We start from the raw sequence: 14,376 nt of genomic DNA on the forward strand, positions 1-14,376 counted from the left end.
TATAATTACAATTATTGTTATTATTTAAGCCATGCGTTGGTTCGCTGTATTGTTTGAAATTAAATAATTAAAACGTTAACATAATTTGCACTCAGCATGAATGGTTATTTTAAATTAGAAATGTTTAAAAAGTATATGAATATCGTAAGATATTAATTATATTTATCGGCAACTGCGAAAAAGAAAAGTCATTTCGTTTCGAATAAAATGAAAAAATATATATATATATAGGTATGTATTATTATTTTTTAATGAGAAAAAATAATTATAAAAGCAAAGCTGTTTTAATTTTTCCGTCAGAAAATTAAGTTTATCATTCACCACCGTAGACAGGTGTATATACGCGTGTTAAAACTCTATACAAATATTACGATTACGCGTATTACAACGTTACAGTACCTCGTCGATGAAACGAAATCCCGCAGTACTCACGCAGCCGCCGCGTGTTACATTTAGGCGTGGTGTGCTATTGCTGCTAATGCGTGATTTAATATTCGAATAGTTCATCGTTTTCACCGTTATTTTACCAAAGAAAATGTCAACGCAGCGAGACATTTGCACAATGGCGCCGAACAACAATAATGCGCGTATAATGGAAAGAAAAGAAAAAAAAAATTAAAGAGGAAAATGTTTTTACTGATTTCACCGTAAAAGTAAAATAATATCAGACACGCATAAAGACCCATTGACCCGGTTCGAGCCTCGCAACACTACTATGTATACTGATTTTACCATCACAATGATAAAAAAAAAAATAAATAAAACGCTAGGCTCTCGTCGGTCGCGTTAAAGTCCATCTTCTCTTACTCAACGCGTCCAGCTCGCAAATACTGGAAAGCGATATACGATGTGCGTATTCCGTCGTGTACAGTCGTTGCCAGGTGGTGCTCATCGACGACTAATAATTGTTATCCAACGCCGCTTACGTTGATAAATGAAACGTTCATTCGTATTCACACCGGTAAGAATTAAAATCGTATCGAAAAATGACAATACGACTTCGGTAGAACGATACGTATTTGTATAGCAACGACTAGCCATGTTAAAAAAAAAAAAAGAAAAAAAAAAAGCGTACTGAAGTAAAAATTTTTCATTCACAAACACAAAAATATTGAATTTTATATATGGGTTTTCGTAAGCAGACTGATGTGCAGGTTACTAAATAATTTTTGAATTGCGTACAGGATTGTACGGCCAACCGTTTTGACTAGTTGAGTTGACTTGTTTTGAAAATTTACCGGTCCGCAAGCGGTAATATGTGTACCGAACGATTTGAATACATTTGAAAAGTCACGCTCCGGAGATCGCGAGATTGAACATGCGCGTAATGCGCTCGTTTATCGATATGACTCGGAGAATTTTAATTTTAGAACCTCGTTCGTAGTGATACACAACTGCGTAGTGATACATAATATTACTCCGAGAAGGTTGAAAGTATAATCCAATCAGTTGCCTATATTCTTACCGAAGCGCATCTTTAACCCGATAGTAAACTGTTTTATATATGAGGGAGGGGGTGGTTCGCAGGTACGATCACTACGTTATATTCCCTCGATATTATTATTATTTTTATTTAAGTGCAAGTTCATGGTGATTTACCATTTATGCAACAGTGAATAATTTACTGCCGCAAATCGTCTTAGAGTTTCTGATAAAAATGAACCATGTGTAAAATATCGTGTTCGCGTGGCGTGATAATTTTATGCGCATTATACAAGAAGTTTCACTCTACGCTTTTATAGGATTACTAGATGATTTTTGTTAAGTTTACGCGTTATAGTTGTCTCAAACTTGTTCGTCTGAAACTTTCGTATAACAACTGTTTCTCAATTATTTTTAAATAAACAATGTACATAATTGTTTAAAATTCACTAATTCATAAATTCATTAGGTATTTATGTAAAAAAATAAAAATAAAAATGAAGAAGAAAAAAAAATATTTTTCACGAAACGAGTTCTACACAAATCGCCTGGTGGCGAGAAAACTAAACCACATCTCATTAAATGTAATTCGAATGTTTTAATAATTAATACTAACGAAACACTCTTTTTTACCGCTTTAAGCCGGCACGTGATTAATACTGTAAGCACGCCAATTTTTTGTTCAAATCGAAGAACGAACGTTTCAAAGACTGTGTTGTCATTTGCGGTGGTAACGATTTTTTTTTTTTTATCTTATTCTTCAGAACGCGATTTCAACACAGCTATAATAACTGTAATACCTACATCTATTGATCATAGTCGTATCGCGAAGTTTAGAGTTATATTTTACGAAAATATCAATTATTGTCTAGCAACTTCGATCTGCACCTCGGCTATAGGGTTACATTTAATTTAATTTCAAAACGCTAAAATTCAAAATTACATGTAGATGGAATCCAATTTCACCTCTCAATACATGCTATGGTACACCAGAAAAAAAATACCATGAATACAATTTATTTTCATCAATAATTATCAGATTCGGTTTTCATACGTACACTACTACATTGTTTATACATACATTATTTGAAAAAATAAACAGTTGTTTTAATTTTTGATTTTCAACGTTTCCCGAATTATTCTAGTCATTGAAATTCCGCACGGGTTTATTTTGAACTTTTCCGTATCCTAGCATCATCTACTGTTTAAGCTTGTGAACATTTAAGGAAAATCAAAAATTGTTCACCCGTCCAGCAGACTCTATAGTATATTGTATGTATACCGTTTCGCCCACAGGGACTGAATGTACAACGTTTGCAATGTTTAATACATTTGAAAGTAATGATAAATCATCATATTCGAACTGCAACGATTCTCTGCGGAACTCGGATTATTTTAGTTTTTTTTCCCATGGTTTTATCAAGTACAATTTATCTCAATTAACAAAGTTTAACTATTTAATGACTATTTTTCAAATTTTAGGCGTTGTAATAAAACAATTATATTGTTAGAAACGAACTTTTAAATATTTCTTACGTTACAAAAACCGTAAGTTATTTTTTTTCTCATTTCACTTTGCATGAATATTATTGTAAAAACAAATTTATTAATAATTCATTTAAATAGAAAAATAATGACGAATGAAAAAATTACCAAATATTTTTCGTATTTACGGATTATCAATGTTAATTTGATTTATAAACAATCTGAATATAATAATAGATGCATGAAAATCTTATGACAAATGTTCTAGTCAACAATAATATTAATGACTATTTAAATTTAGTAGTCATTAATAACGAATTGGAACCTTGGCTTTTTTAAGGTTTTATTTTAGGATTGCTTAAGACATTATATATTAAGCTCTCCTCTCATACTTACAAAAAAAATCAACAATTATTGTTTATTAATTTTTAAGAAAATAAGAAGAAATACATTTGCTATAGAACATAATATAACCTCTAACATTCAGTACATATATAAAAAATATCCAACACAACAAACTGATAAAATGTATAAATTACATTCACGTAATTTTTTTACAAAACCTCTTCTTCTCCAATAATGGAATTTATTTAAATTTTAATTTGAAGTTTCTTCACGTATATAATTGGAACAGTCTTATAGCATATTTTTGATGTATCTCGTTTTCGACAGACTGATATATTAATCCAATTAATAATGGATGGATCTTGGATCTCATGAAATCAATAGTGATATGTTTACCTATCTAATTATGGATATTAAACGTTTTGAAAGCTGAGAGTTTACCGATAAATATATTTTATATATTTTTAGTACTAATTAGTGTTTCCACATTTGCACTATGTGGATTTCCAAAAAATATTTTTGTAAGTATTTTAATATATTTTTATAGTATTTCGAACCAGAAAAAGATTTTTCAAGATCTAATATATATATATTAGTTTTAAATCTATAATATTATTAGTTTTGAGTAATTCCTCATACTCTAAAAAAAGGTGATCCGATCATATTTTCATTTAACGCCTTAGCCCATCTACAATAAGAGATTGAAAGTTTTAAAAAGTAACCGATTTTTTGCTATTTCTGTTTCTAATGAGATATCGATAATTACCAATGAGTCTGATTGTATTATGAAATTATACCAACTGAAAACCGTTTAAAAAAGCTAAAATTTTCAGTTCTTATTCGTCTTCTAAATTAACCATACTCCTTTATTCCTGACACAACAGGTTTATCTGTATATATAAATATATAACATAGGTGCGTTCCAAAAGGTCAATGCTAATTTTTAACTAAAAAGCTGAAATTTTGGTCCATCTTATTTAGAAAACTTTTTAAATACTATGTAATGCTCATTTATTATCTTTTGTTATTATTTTAAGCTCTTTCGTTCTTAAAGCTAAAGAATAGAAAAACGATGACTGGATCATTTTTTCGAGTAATTTCTGGTACTTTCGCACTAGCATCTTTCCACGCTAAATTCGAACGACGGGGAGCACACCATATTTTTATAAGAGGTACAAACTCCGTACTATCTGAATTGTCTAGCTATTTATTTTCGAATAATGTCCACAAACCACTATTTTCTCCAGAATTTACAAATGCACCATCTGTTACAATAGAAGATATATATATATATAAAACAGATTCCGTTGCTTTTTTTTTTTTTTTATTGTTTAGAAAGATGCAGAATAAGCAACTTAAATAATATACTAGACACCTTTTTTAGTTATATAACCAGCATCCAATAAATATTAATTAGTTATTCCTTTTTCGTTAATTACTCTCAATAAGGCATACATTTTAACAATTTGTAATCGATCGACAGAACCATCAGAAATCTTAAAAACAATTTTCATAAGTTAGTGAAAACCGTTTCAGGTTCACAATAAATTTTAAATTATCTTTATGAAACGTTGGAGTTAAGTAATGAAAGTCTATATTTTGATCATAATTATAAGTTACCGTTGAAGACTTTTCAAATTTGATATTATTTGCAATTCTACTGACAATAACTCTCATTGTATAAGAAATAACATATAACGTTAATTTTTTAGCATATTAATAAATAAAATACATTCGAGGATCAATTTTATTTGATAATTCTTGTTTAAATTTAGCTAAATATACCAATTAGACTTTTTGAAATATAGTAGCTCATTATATATTATTTAATTGCATTCCCTTTATACATTCACTATGGTAATATTATTTAATGTGATGATTTACAGTCTCTAAACAATATAATGTTTCATATTCATCAGCTTAATTGGGAATTTTAGCTCTTTTTGTAAATAATTTAACTATATCTGAAAATGTACAGCTGATATAGATTTGTCAACTGTTGTGTATATGAGAAAATATATTCATAGAAATTGAGTTAATTTCTTTGCTACGAGGTATTTATTATGTTTGATGAATCACTTTTTAGTTTGTAACTGGAAATATTGTAATCAAAAGTATTGTTCAATTGTGGATTAGTCGAAGTAAACAGAATCGTTCAATAAAATATATTAGGTATATTGGTTATTGGTATATATAAATATATATTATATTAGTGATTTATTCATTGCGTTGTTTGTTAGATTCACTACCAGTGTTGTGCTTAGATAAAAAAAAATTATCTAGATATAGATAGATAAAATAATTTTTATCTAGATATTTATATAAGGCATCAACGTTTTCATCCGTTTGTAGGCGAACTCTTTTGGTCTTGGGTAATAATTGCATTATGCAACGATTTATTTCAAAATATAAAATATCGCACCAATAAAATAAAATTGAAGGTCATAGACAAAATTATGAAAAATATGAAGACGGTTTGACGATAAACACCGAACACGTTATGGATGAGAGTGTGCTGCATAAAGTAAAGATGGGCAAAATACATCAATGTTTTCGTTCAATATATCAAAACCCTACATCGATATTTTTATTGCGATGTATTGAAAAAAAAATCGATTTTTTCCAATCCGAAGTCCGATGTTTAAATAACGTATTTATTTAAAAATTTTACAATTTGTACATAACATACATACATATAACATAAATACAATTTTTCTTAAAACTTATTAAGGTAAACATCGATGTTTTTGTCGAAAATATCGATCACCAATATCGATGTTTCAAATATAGATCATCGATACATCGGAACATCGATGTTTCAAACTTTTTGCCCATTTCTAGCGTACAGTACAAGTTTTTAATAAATAATGAATGTTTTACCCCTAATATTAATTTTGTTGTACAATAATATTATGTAGACACATCAAAGTACGAATTTATAGAATTGGGGTCCGGTAATGACAATTATTTTGAGTACATGATTACATGAACAATGTACATAATTTCTATATAAATATTGAATTTAAAGCAGTTGAATGATGATGGAGAACGATCAATTTTTATGTAGGTACAGCGTAATGCATATTGTAATATTGCTATTTTCTTATCGACAATTATTTCTGTATTTTAGTATTTGTAAACCATCAACCGCGCAGCTGCAATAATAACCAGTTTAGACTTATGATGAGTTATCTCTGGTTCTAATATTCTTATAAATATTCTTTCGGCGTTCGTAATACCACAGAATAACAGTAGTACGAGCATTACTTTTCCGTATGGGCCATACTATGAAATTATAAATAATTCTCACCTCCCATGCACATTATGTAGGAAATATATGTCTATATACATAAAAAATTGTCATTGTTCATAATTAATAATAAATGGTATATAAAACTATTTAAGAACCAATTTTTGCAAGTAAATATACAAATGAAATTTCTTATTTAGTTATTTATTTTGTTTATTGAATAATAAAATTGTAGATTAGTTATCACTAGGGCAGAGGACTTGAAGCATTTGCATATTTGTTTTGCACAGTCACAAAAATAGCAGAGTACGAAACAAATACGTTTCATGCTTTCACAAAGCTAGTTTTGAAATTTTATTTTGCATATGAATGCATATTTTGAGTCCTTTTTGTTTTTAGGGCCTATTTTACACTTTTATATGCTATTTTATACTTTTTATGACATATTTAACTTAAATTAATTTTTTCCGAAGTAACATTTTTATTTCAAACAATACAGTTAAAATGTTTGGATAAAAATGTATTTATTTTTAATTTTTGTCGTATAATATGGTTTTTAACTATCCGCGGGCACACATTTTTCCTAGAAGTGATAACGATCTAATGTCGTTTCTTTAGAGAAAATTAAGAAAATTAAGAAAATTAAGTAAAATGTATTTTATTTATTTGGCTATGGTATATAATATATTTAAATTATGTAATTGTTTTGCCTTTTTTTCAATGCTATTTATTTTATTAATACTTTTAAATAAAAAAGCTAAAAAAATTTTTAAGTGCATATTATGGGGTTAAGTTCATAAGTGCTTGCATATTTAGAGCTTTTTTTAGAGCTACAAGTCCACTGCCCTAGTTATCACTAATGATTAGCTACAGATTTTGTGAATTATTTAGATAAATTTATCTAGATGGCTATGACTTTTATCTAGATGAAAATTAGATGTCAATTTTATTTTTTATCTAGATAAGATAACGATATGAAGTTTTTATCTAGATAACATATCTAAATAAATTTATTTAAAGCACAATGCTGTACACTACACCGGTTTACAATATGATAAATCACAAAAATAGAACAAACGTTGATGCAAGCTTATGGTATTGATATTTCATTTTATCGTAGAGATAGTAGACGTGTCCAGACTTTTTTAACAAATATACAAATGTGACACTGAGTTACCAAAATTGAAAGAAAATACGATCTTTTTGAAAAATCAGTATTAACTAACGATACGAATATAATTACAAATTTTCTTAATTCCTGCTGTATTTCTAAACGTCGTTTTGTCGGAATGATAACTAGCATTCACTGATAATATAATTTAAGTCAAATTTAGCAGATTATGACTGTGCATGAGAGGCATAACCCATATAGACGCCTATGGGAGAAATGTCTAATAACTAAATCATTTTGATTCAAAGAATTTAAGAAAAAGATATTAGAGTTACAAGATTACTGTTGTAACGAAAAGCCGTAGATCTCGCGAAAAAAATATGCAAAAACAATTTGGTGCATTGAAAAGTTAATTCCATCGGTTGAAAAAACGTGAAAACATTTTGTTCTCTATATCAAAGGCAAAACTGTGAATAGTAGACCACGAATATGCAAGATCATGGATTCATTCAAAGTGGCCATCTTATATCAAACACTATTCTCCATCTTGTGTGTGTGTGTGTATCAATAAAGATAAAACGGACCTTTATTTTTGAGCATTAACTGAATATATATACGTGTTCATAAATGTAAAATTTAGAGGAACTAAAACTAATAAAGTAAGTTTAACCATTTTATGCTGTCTGAGCATTAGTGGCAAAAAAATAAATCCGCTGGGAAATTTTTTATTTAAATACAATTTAATTAATTACATTATATTCATTGTTATAAATTATTATTATTTATTTTTTTTTTTTAATATTTATTATTGATGTTTGAATTTTTTTACAAGTACTCAACGCAAAGTTTGCGATTGCGTTATCACACATGAGCTCGAGTCACCATTGAATGTTTCTAAAAAAAAAATTGTAAAATGAACCTGCAAATTTTCATTTCGTGATCGTTTACGTTGCACGTGCATATAAGTAATAACACCACTGTACATTAATAAATGTTTTGATTATTATTGATGTTATCAAAATTCAATAATTTCCTGTTAAATATAAGGTCCATTTTTCCAGCCCCGCCACATTGGAATTTTTAAATATTTTTTTCATTCGATTGTGCTACGTTAGTGCCATTTATTCTACTTGGTCTCGCGTTTGTGCTGACTTCCTAACCCTGGGAAATCAAATCTTAAGTTTGGCGGGGCTGAAGAAATGTTAGCTCCACCATATTGGAATTTTGAATTTTTTTTTTTTTCATTCGATTGTGCTACGTTAGTGCCGTTTGTTGTACTTGATTCCACGTTTGTGCTGACTTCCTAACCCTAACTAAACTATCCGAATTAATTTGAACTAATTTTTTATTAGAAATGTGTAAAATTGATAATGAATTGGTTATAACATAATATACATATATTTATTATAATATTTACGTAATATTGTAATAATAATAATTAATAATTATGTTATTTTTTCATATTTAAAGTATTTTAGATTTTAAGTATCATTTTCGAAGTTTTGGTGTTATTATTTTTAAATAAACGTAATAATAAAATGCTATATTTAGAATCATAAATATCATAAATATTATTTAAACTGATTGAAAAATAGTATTTATTTATGTATTATAAGAAAAATTCCCACATTTTTGTTTTTTGTCCCGATTTTTTATATTGTTAACAGAAGATATATATATTTTTTTTTTCTAATAAATATTCATAAAATTATTGTAGATACCAGTAATGAATTTAACGGTGGTTTAGTCAGCGAATGCCGACAGGGCCCATTCCTAAAATGTTTATTGAGGCCTAAAAAAATTAATTTTTTTAAATTTTACCACAAAAAAATTTAAGTACTAACTGTCATATTGTTTATAATTATCATTTTTGTTTATAACAAAATAATTTAAGTAAACGGGAAATATTCAGGAATACTCCGAATACTTCAAAAATAGAACATTTTATTTCTGAACAAAATAGAAAAGATCGAATATAAATTAAGTTAGATATTCTGTTAACATTGATTATGGAATTCTATATAATTTCTAATTATGAAAAATATACGAGTATATGAACAATGATTTTATTATCAGTTTCGTTGCATCACGTTATTTTTAATGTATAATTTTCTATTTTCGTATCGTGGAAACGCGAGTGTAGCGAGCAGCTTTGTAAAACGGGGCTTAGAATTTTAGTGATATATTTATTACGAGGCCCCTCTTTTGGATTTGCCGACTTCATTTGAGCTTTTAAATCCACCTCTGGTAGATACTAATTCCAAATATAAAAAAAACTTTCAGTTAAAAATAAGAAATAAAATAAAATTTTGATTTACTTTTCTTTTTTTTTATGTTTTTAGGGTAAAGCATATTTTAAGGTTTTTCGGTCATATTAGTCATATTATTGTGGGCATTACAATACTTTTACATATTATGAAATCTGTACCCTTGTTAACTATGATTCACAGATAATAATCGTTATAATATAAAATCAAATTTTTGGACTGTGGTACTTGATACATACTACCTACATAAATGTCATAATTTGTGATAAATATTATTAATATTATTAATATGTATATCAATAATATTCTATTCTACGGTAATATTTATACACTTAGGGTATAAATAAGTATAAGTTTCGGCGAATAGTACGGCAGCGAAACGGTTGCGGTGAAATGTGTGAGTCCAATTAATAACGTTGTGTAGCATGTTATGGAAACTATAAAAATATACGTAATTAAAGTAATATAATCTCATGGGTAAACAAACACTCAATAGCATTATAATTTATATTATTAACGGGTAACTCATGGCAGCTGTTTACAGTTGGTTGATTTGCGGAAATCCACTTTACCTATAATACCAATAGTGTCTATATAACTATATAATATAGTAGTTTGCCACGTCCATCCCACCTAGAAATGTGTGATTTTTATCATGTTTACAATTAATACATATTTTGTATGAATTTGTACGACAATTTTACTACTTTTATTGATTAACAAAGTGTTAGACTCGTATTAATTAGTATTAATTATTTTTAGAAGAATTCTGTATGCTTAAAACCTCTTATATCATTATATTCATAATTGAATTATTAATATTTATACAAAGATATAAAAAGATATTCCAACTTTTATGACAATTAAATGTCAAATTTACAAGCTTCGTGGGGTCGTACATTTATTAAAACCAACACATATAACTGTAGATAGTATTGGTCATTTTACGTCATATTGTTATCGAGGATTAAACAAATGGGAATTGTATGATGATTATAATGATATCCCACAAAAATGTAAAGGCACTACAGTTATTAATGCAGAAATGATTATTTACACTATTTAAATTTAATGCATAATAATATATACATTTGCTATATATTACTTATAATATTAATACATGAAAGAAATTATCATTATTTTTATTTTTATTTATTATTACTTTTTTATGGAAGCACTAAAATTAGTATTAAATTACTATTATGTTTTTTTTTCTATTATTATTCTATATTACTTACAAAGCTTAATTAGCACTCCTCACTCAAGAAATATACATTAATGGTAAATGTTTTTTGCAGATAATAAAAATATACTTCAACAAAAAATACTCTTATATTATTTGTCATGTATGGTCTTGAGCAAATTCTTGAATAACATCTTCATAGCTCAATACTGTAGTAACATCAGCTTTTATTCTTAATCATAAAATTACTAATACATACAGCTTTTCTTCTTGGCTATGTTGAATAATAATAATTCATTATCATTAAATAAAATAGACACCACCAAATATTAGAAGATTTAGCTAATTAAGCATTTAAGTTTTTTTTTTTTTTGTATTATATAGGTATAGAAAGCTATATTTAATTAGAAATTACTATAATATATTAAATAAGCAATTAATATCAGGAAATGAAAATAGGGAAATAATACAATAATAATAATAATAATAATAGGTATTAACACTATACTAAAATATATTAAGGTTTGCTATTCATTTAATTAAGTAACTACATTTTTTAGTGATTCTTACTAAACAACTAATTTGATTTGTGTATCAAGAATCAAATTTTTTTTTTTTTCGAAATTCCAATATGGCGGGGCTGACATTTCTTCAGCCCGGCTAAATTTAAAATTTGATTTTACAGGGTTAAAAAATCAGCACAAACGCGGGACTAAGTAGAACAAACGGCACTAACGTAGCACAATTGAATGAAAAAAATAAATATTTTGGGATGGGTTTTAGGTTGTACATTTTTATAATAATATAATCTAAATAAAAACATATTTAATCATTTTCCTGAATTTTGGGAAGGATTTGAATCCCTAAAACCCCCCTTGCGTACGCACCTGGCCACAGATGTAGTTTAACAGATAATTATTTGCATTTTTATTTATACATTTTCTTTATATATAAAAAGTAATATTATAAATATATAATATTATATCAATTTTACTGGGTTTATCTTGATAACATAATTATACAATAATTGAAGGGTGGAAATGCAAAAGGTGATATTGCCAAAAAGCAAAATGTTCACAAATTAAGGAAAACTGTAACACATTTCTAAATATCTAATTGTAAACATTGTTTTTAATGCTTTAAAAATGTCGTGTCAGACCAAAACGTGTTATTGCCGGCAATAATTTACGTAAATATAAATTTATAATAAATAGTATAAATAATAAAAAAAATTTAAGCAAAACTGTTTATTATAGAAAATATACGATAAAATATTTCAATATTGGAGTTCTAATAACAAAATAAATACCATTGGATAAATTTTAATAAGACACTTATTACTTTTTATTAAAAAATAAAATAAATATATATTTTAAATAGTGAATTAAAAAAAAATGACGTATATAATTTATTAAAACATAATTAAAGTGAAGTTGATTAGTATAACTTTCGTCACAATTTACATACACATATATTTATATTCAACCGTTTGTATTTTAATTCATTTTTTATTAAAAATATATTGTAAATTTGAATATGATGTATGTCTAAGCTTACACTAGTTATGGAAGTACATCTGATGCGGAAAATACAAAATTCCGCAAAATTTTAAAAATTTTAACCACACGAACTTAAGAAATGTTGAAAATGTACATGATAGTAAACAGGGATAACTTAAACTAAGTTAATGTATGTACTCATATTATAGACAAAATTAAACTTAACACAATGTTTTTTATTTTTTAGAGTAAAAGTGTGATTTACTTTTATCCTCTCAAGTAAAACAGTTATAACTTAAGAACTGTTGAAGTACAAATGAAGGGACTAGAGATACAATCAGGTACAAACGATGTACAAACGATTGGAACCGGATCGGATCCGAAATTTGAAAGTGGGAGTGCTGGGGAAATGGACCTTCTTTTTTAATGAAAACAACTGTTTTTGCAACGAATTTATAATTATCCTAGGTACCTAATAAATGAATACTACCAACATACGCGCTCAAGCCATAAGTATTTTTATCACACAAAATTTTTTTTCGATGCAATTTGGTCGATACACCATTATAATCATTGAATCATCAATACATAGACACATATAAATGTTAGGTACGGATATGTCTGAAATGTCATAAGATCAAATAAAAGTATTATACAGTATATTTATGTTTCAATCGAACGTAAGTAAATATAAGTATTTAAAAAAAAAAAAATGTAAAATGAAACTGTTCTAGAAAAAATGTATTTCTACATTAGTTGTTATATAAAAACATTCGGAAAATATAATTAATATTATTTTGTTCCATAAATTATTTTCTCATTTTCCCAGAAGCTACAAAGTTTCTGCTATGAACTAAATAACAATTTCAAAGTCATGTTTCATTTTTGAATATACGAGTCATATAAATATGACCCCTTATGATTTTGTATACTTGTTGAAAATGTATTAAAAATACCGGTGTTACGTGTCAAATTACTGTCAAAGTATGTAACATATCATTTTTAGCGAGTAATAGATATTACTTGATAATAAAAGATAAAAATAAAATATCATGTTTTGTATGCTTATACTATATTTCACAGACATTTTTACCGAATATAGTTCATTAATAATTTTATTTATAAAATTTACTCGTTATATTATATAGACTGGAAATAATTTTCATTAAATAAATAAAAATAATGTTAAATTATGTCATTCAATTAAGTAATAATAATTATGAATGTACCTAAACATTATTTTAAATCAATATACGATTATACACATTTTTTTTTTTATTGAGATTTTAACAGCATACTATAATATCTCCACAACCATTGAATATATGATTATATATTATTGACAATCAGTCATGTAGATCGTTAAAGGTCACAATCCTAAATCTGTAGTGTAAAATTAAACGTATGCATAATTATGCTTATATTATTGCTCAAAAGTGCGTTGATGAGAGTAAATGATAAAGTTGATACCAAAAGTGGAAAACAAAACCTTTGACTGAGTTCTTTGAGAAGATAGAGATGGATAATTTAGAAGCAGACGTTGGAAGTCATAGTCATCCCCACTTCTAAGACTATTATATTATTATATTCAGGGCTGGGAAGTATCTTAGATACTAGTATTTAAGGAAAGTATCTGAGATACAATTGTATCTTGTATCTTGTATTTTAATGTATTAATTTATTATTTTAATGTATCTGATATCGTGGATTTAAATAATTTTTTAATGTATCTAGTATCTTTTTATGATTAATGATACTAGATATAATCTATTGTTATATAATAATAATTATTATTAATTTAGATTAAAGTTTTT

At 26.8% G+C, this 14,376-nt stretch overlaps 1 pseudogene; it reads right to left on the reverse strand.

Annotated features, from left to right (window-relative positions):
• Nucleotides 1-4,199: 4,199 nt before the first annotated feature.
• LOC112683485 lies at nt 4,200-4,968 on the reverse strand (annotated as a pseudogene).
• Between the last annotated feature and the right edge of the window lie 9,408 nt (nt 4,969-14,376).

The sequence above is a fragment of the Sipha flava genome, unplaced genomic scaffold (assembly GCF_003268045.1).
Source record: "Sipha flava isolate LNK unplaced genomic scaffold, YSA_version1 227_pilon_pilon, whole genome shotgun sequence".
Lineage (NCBI taxonomy): Eukaryota > Metazoa > Arthropoda > Insecta > Hemiptera > Aphididae > Sipha > Sipha flava.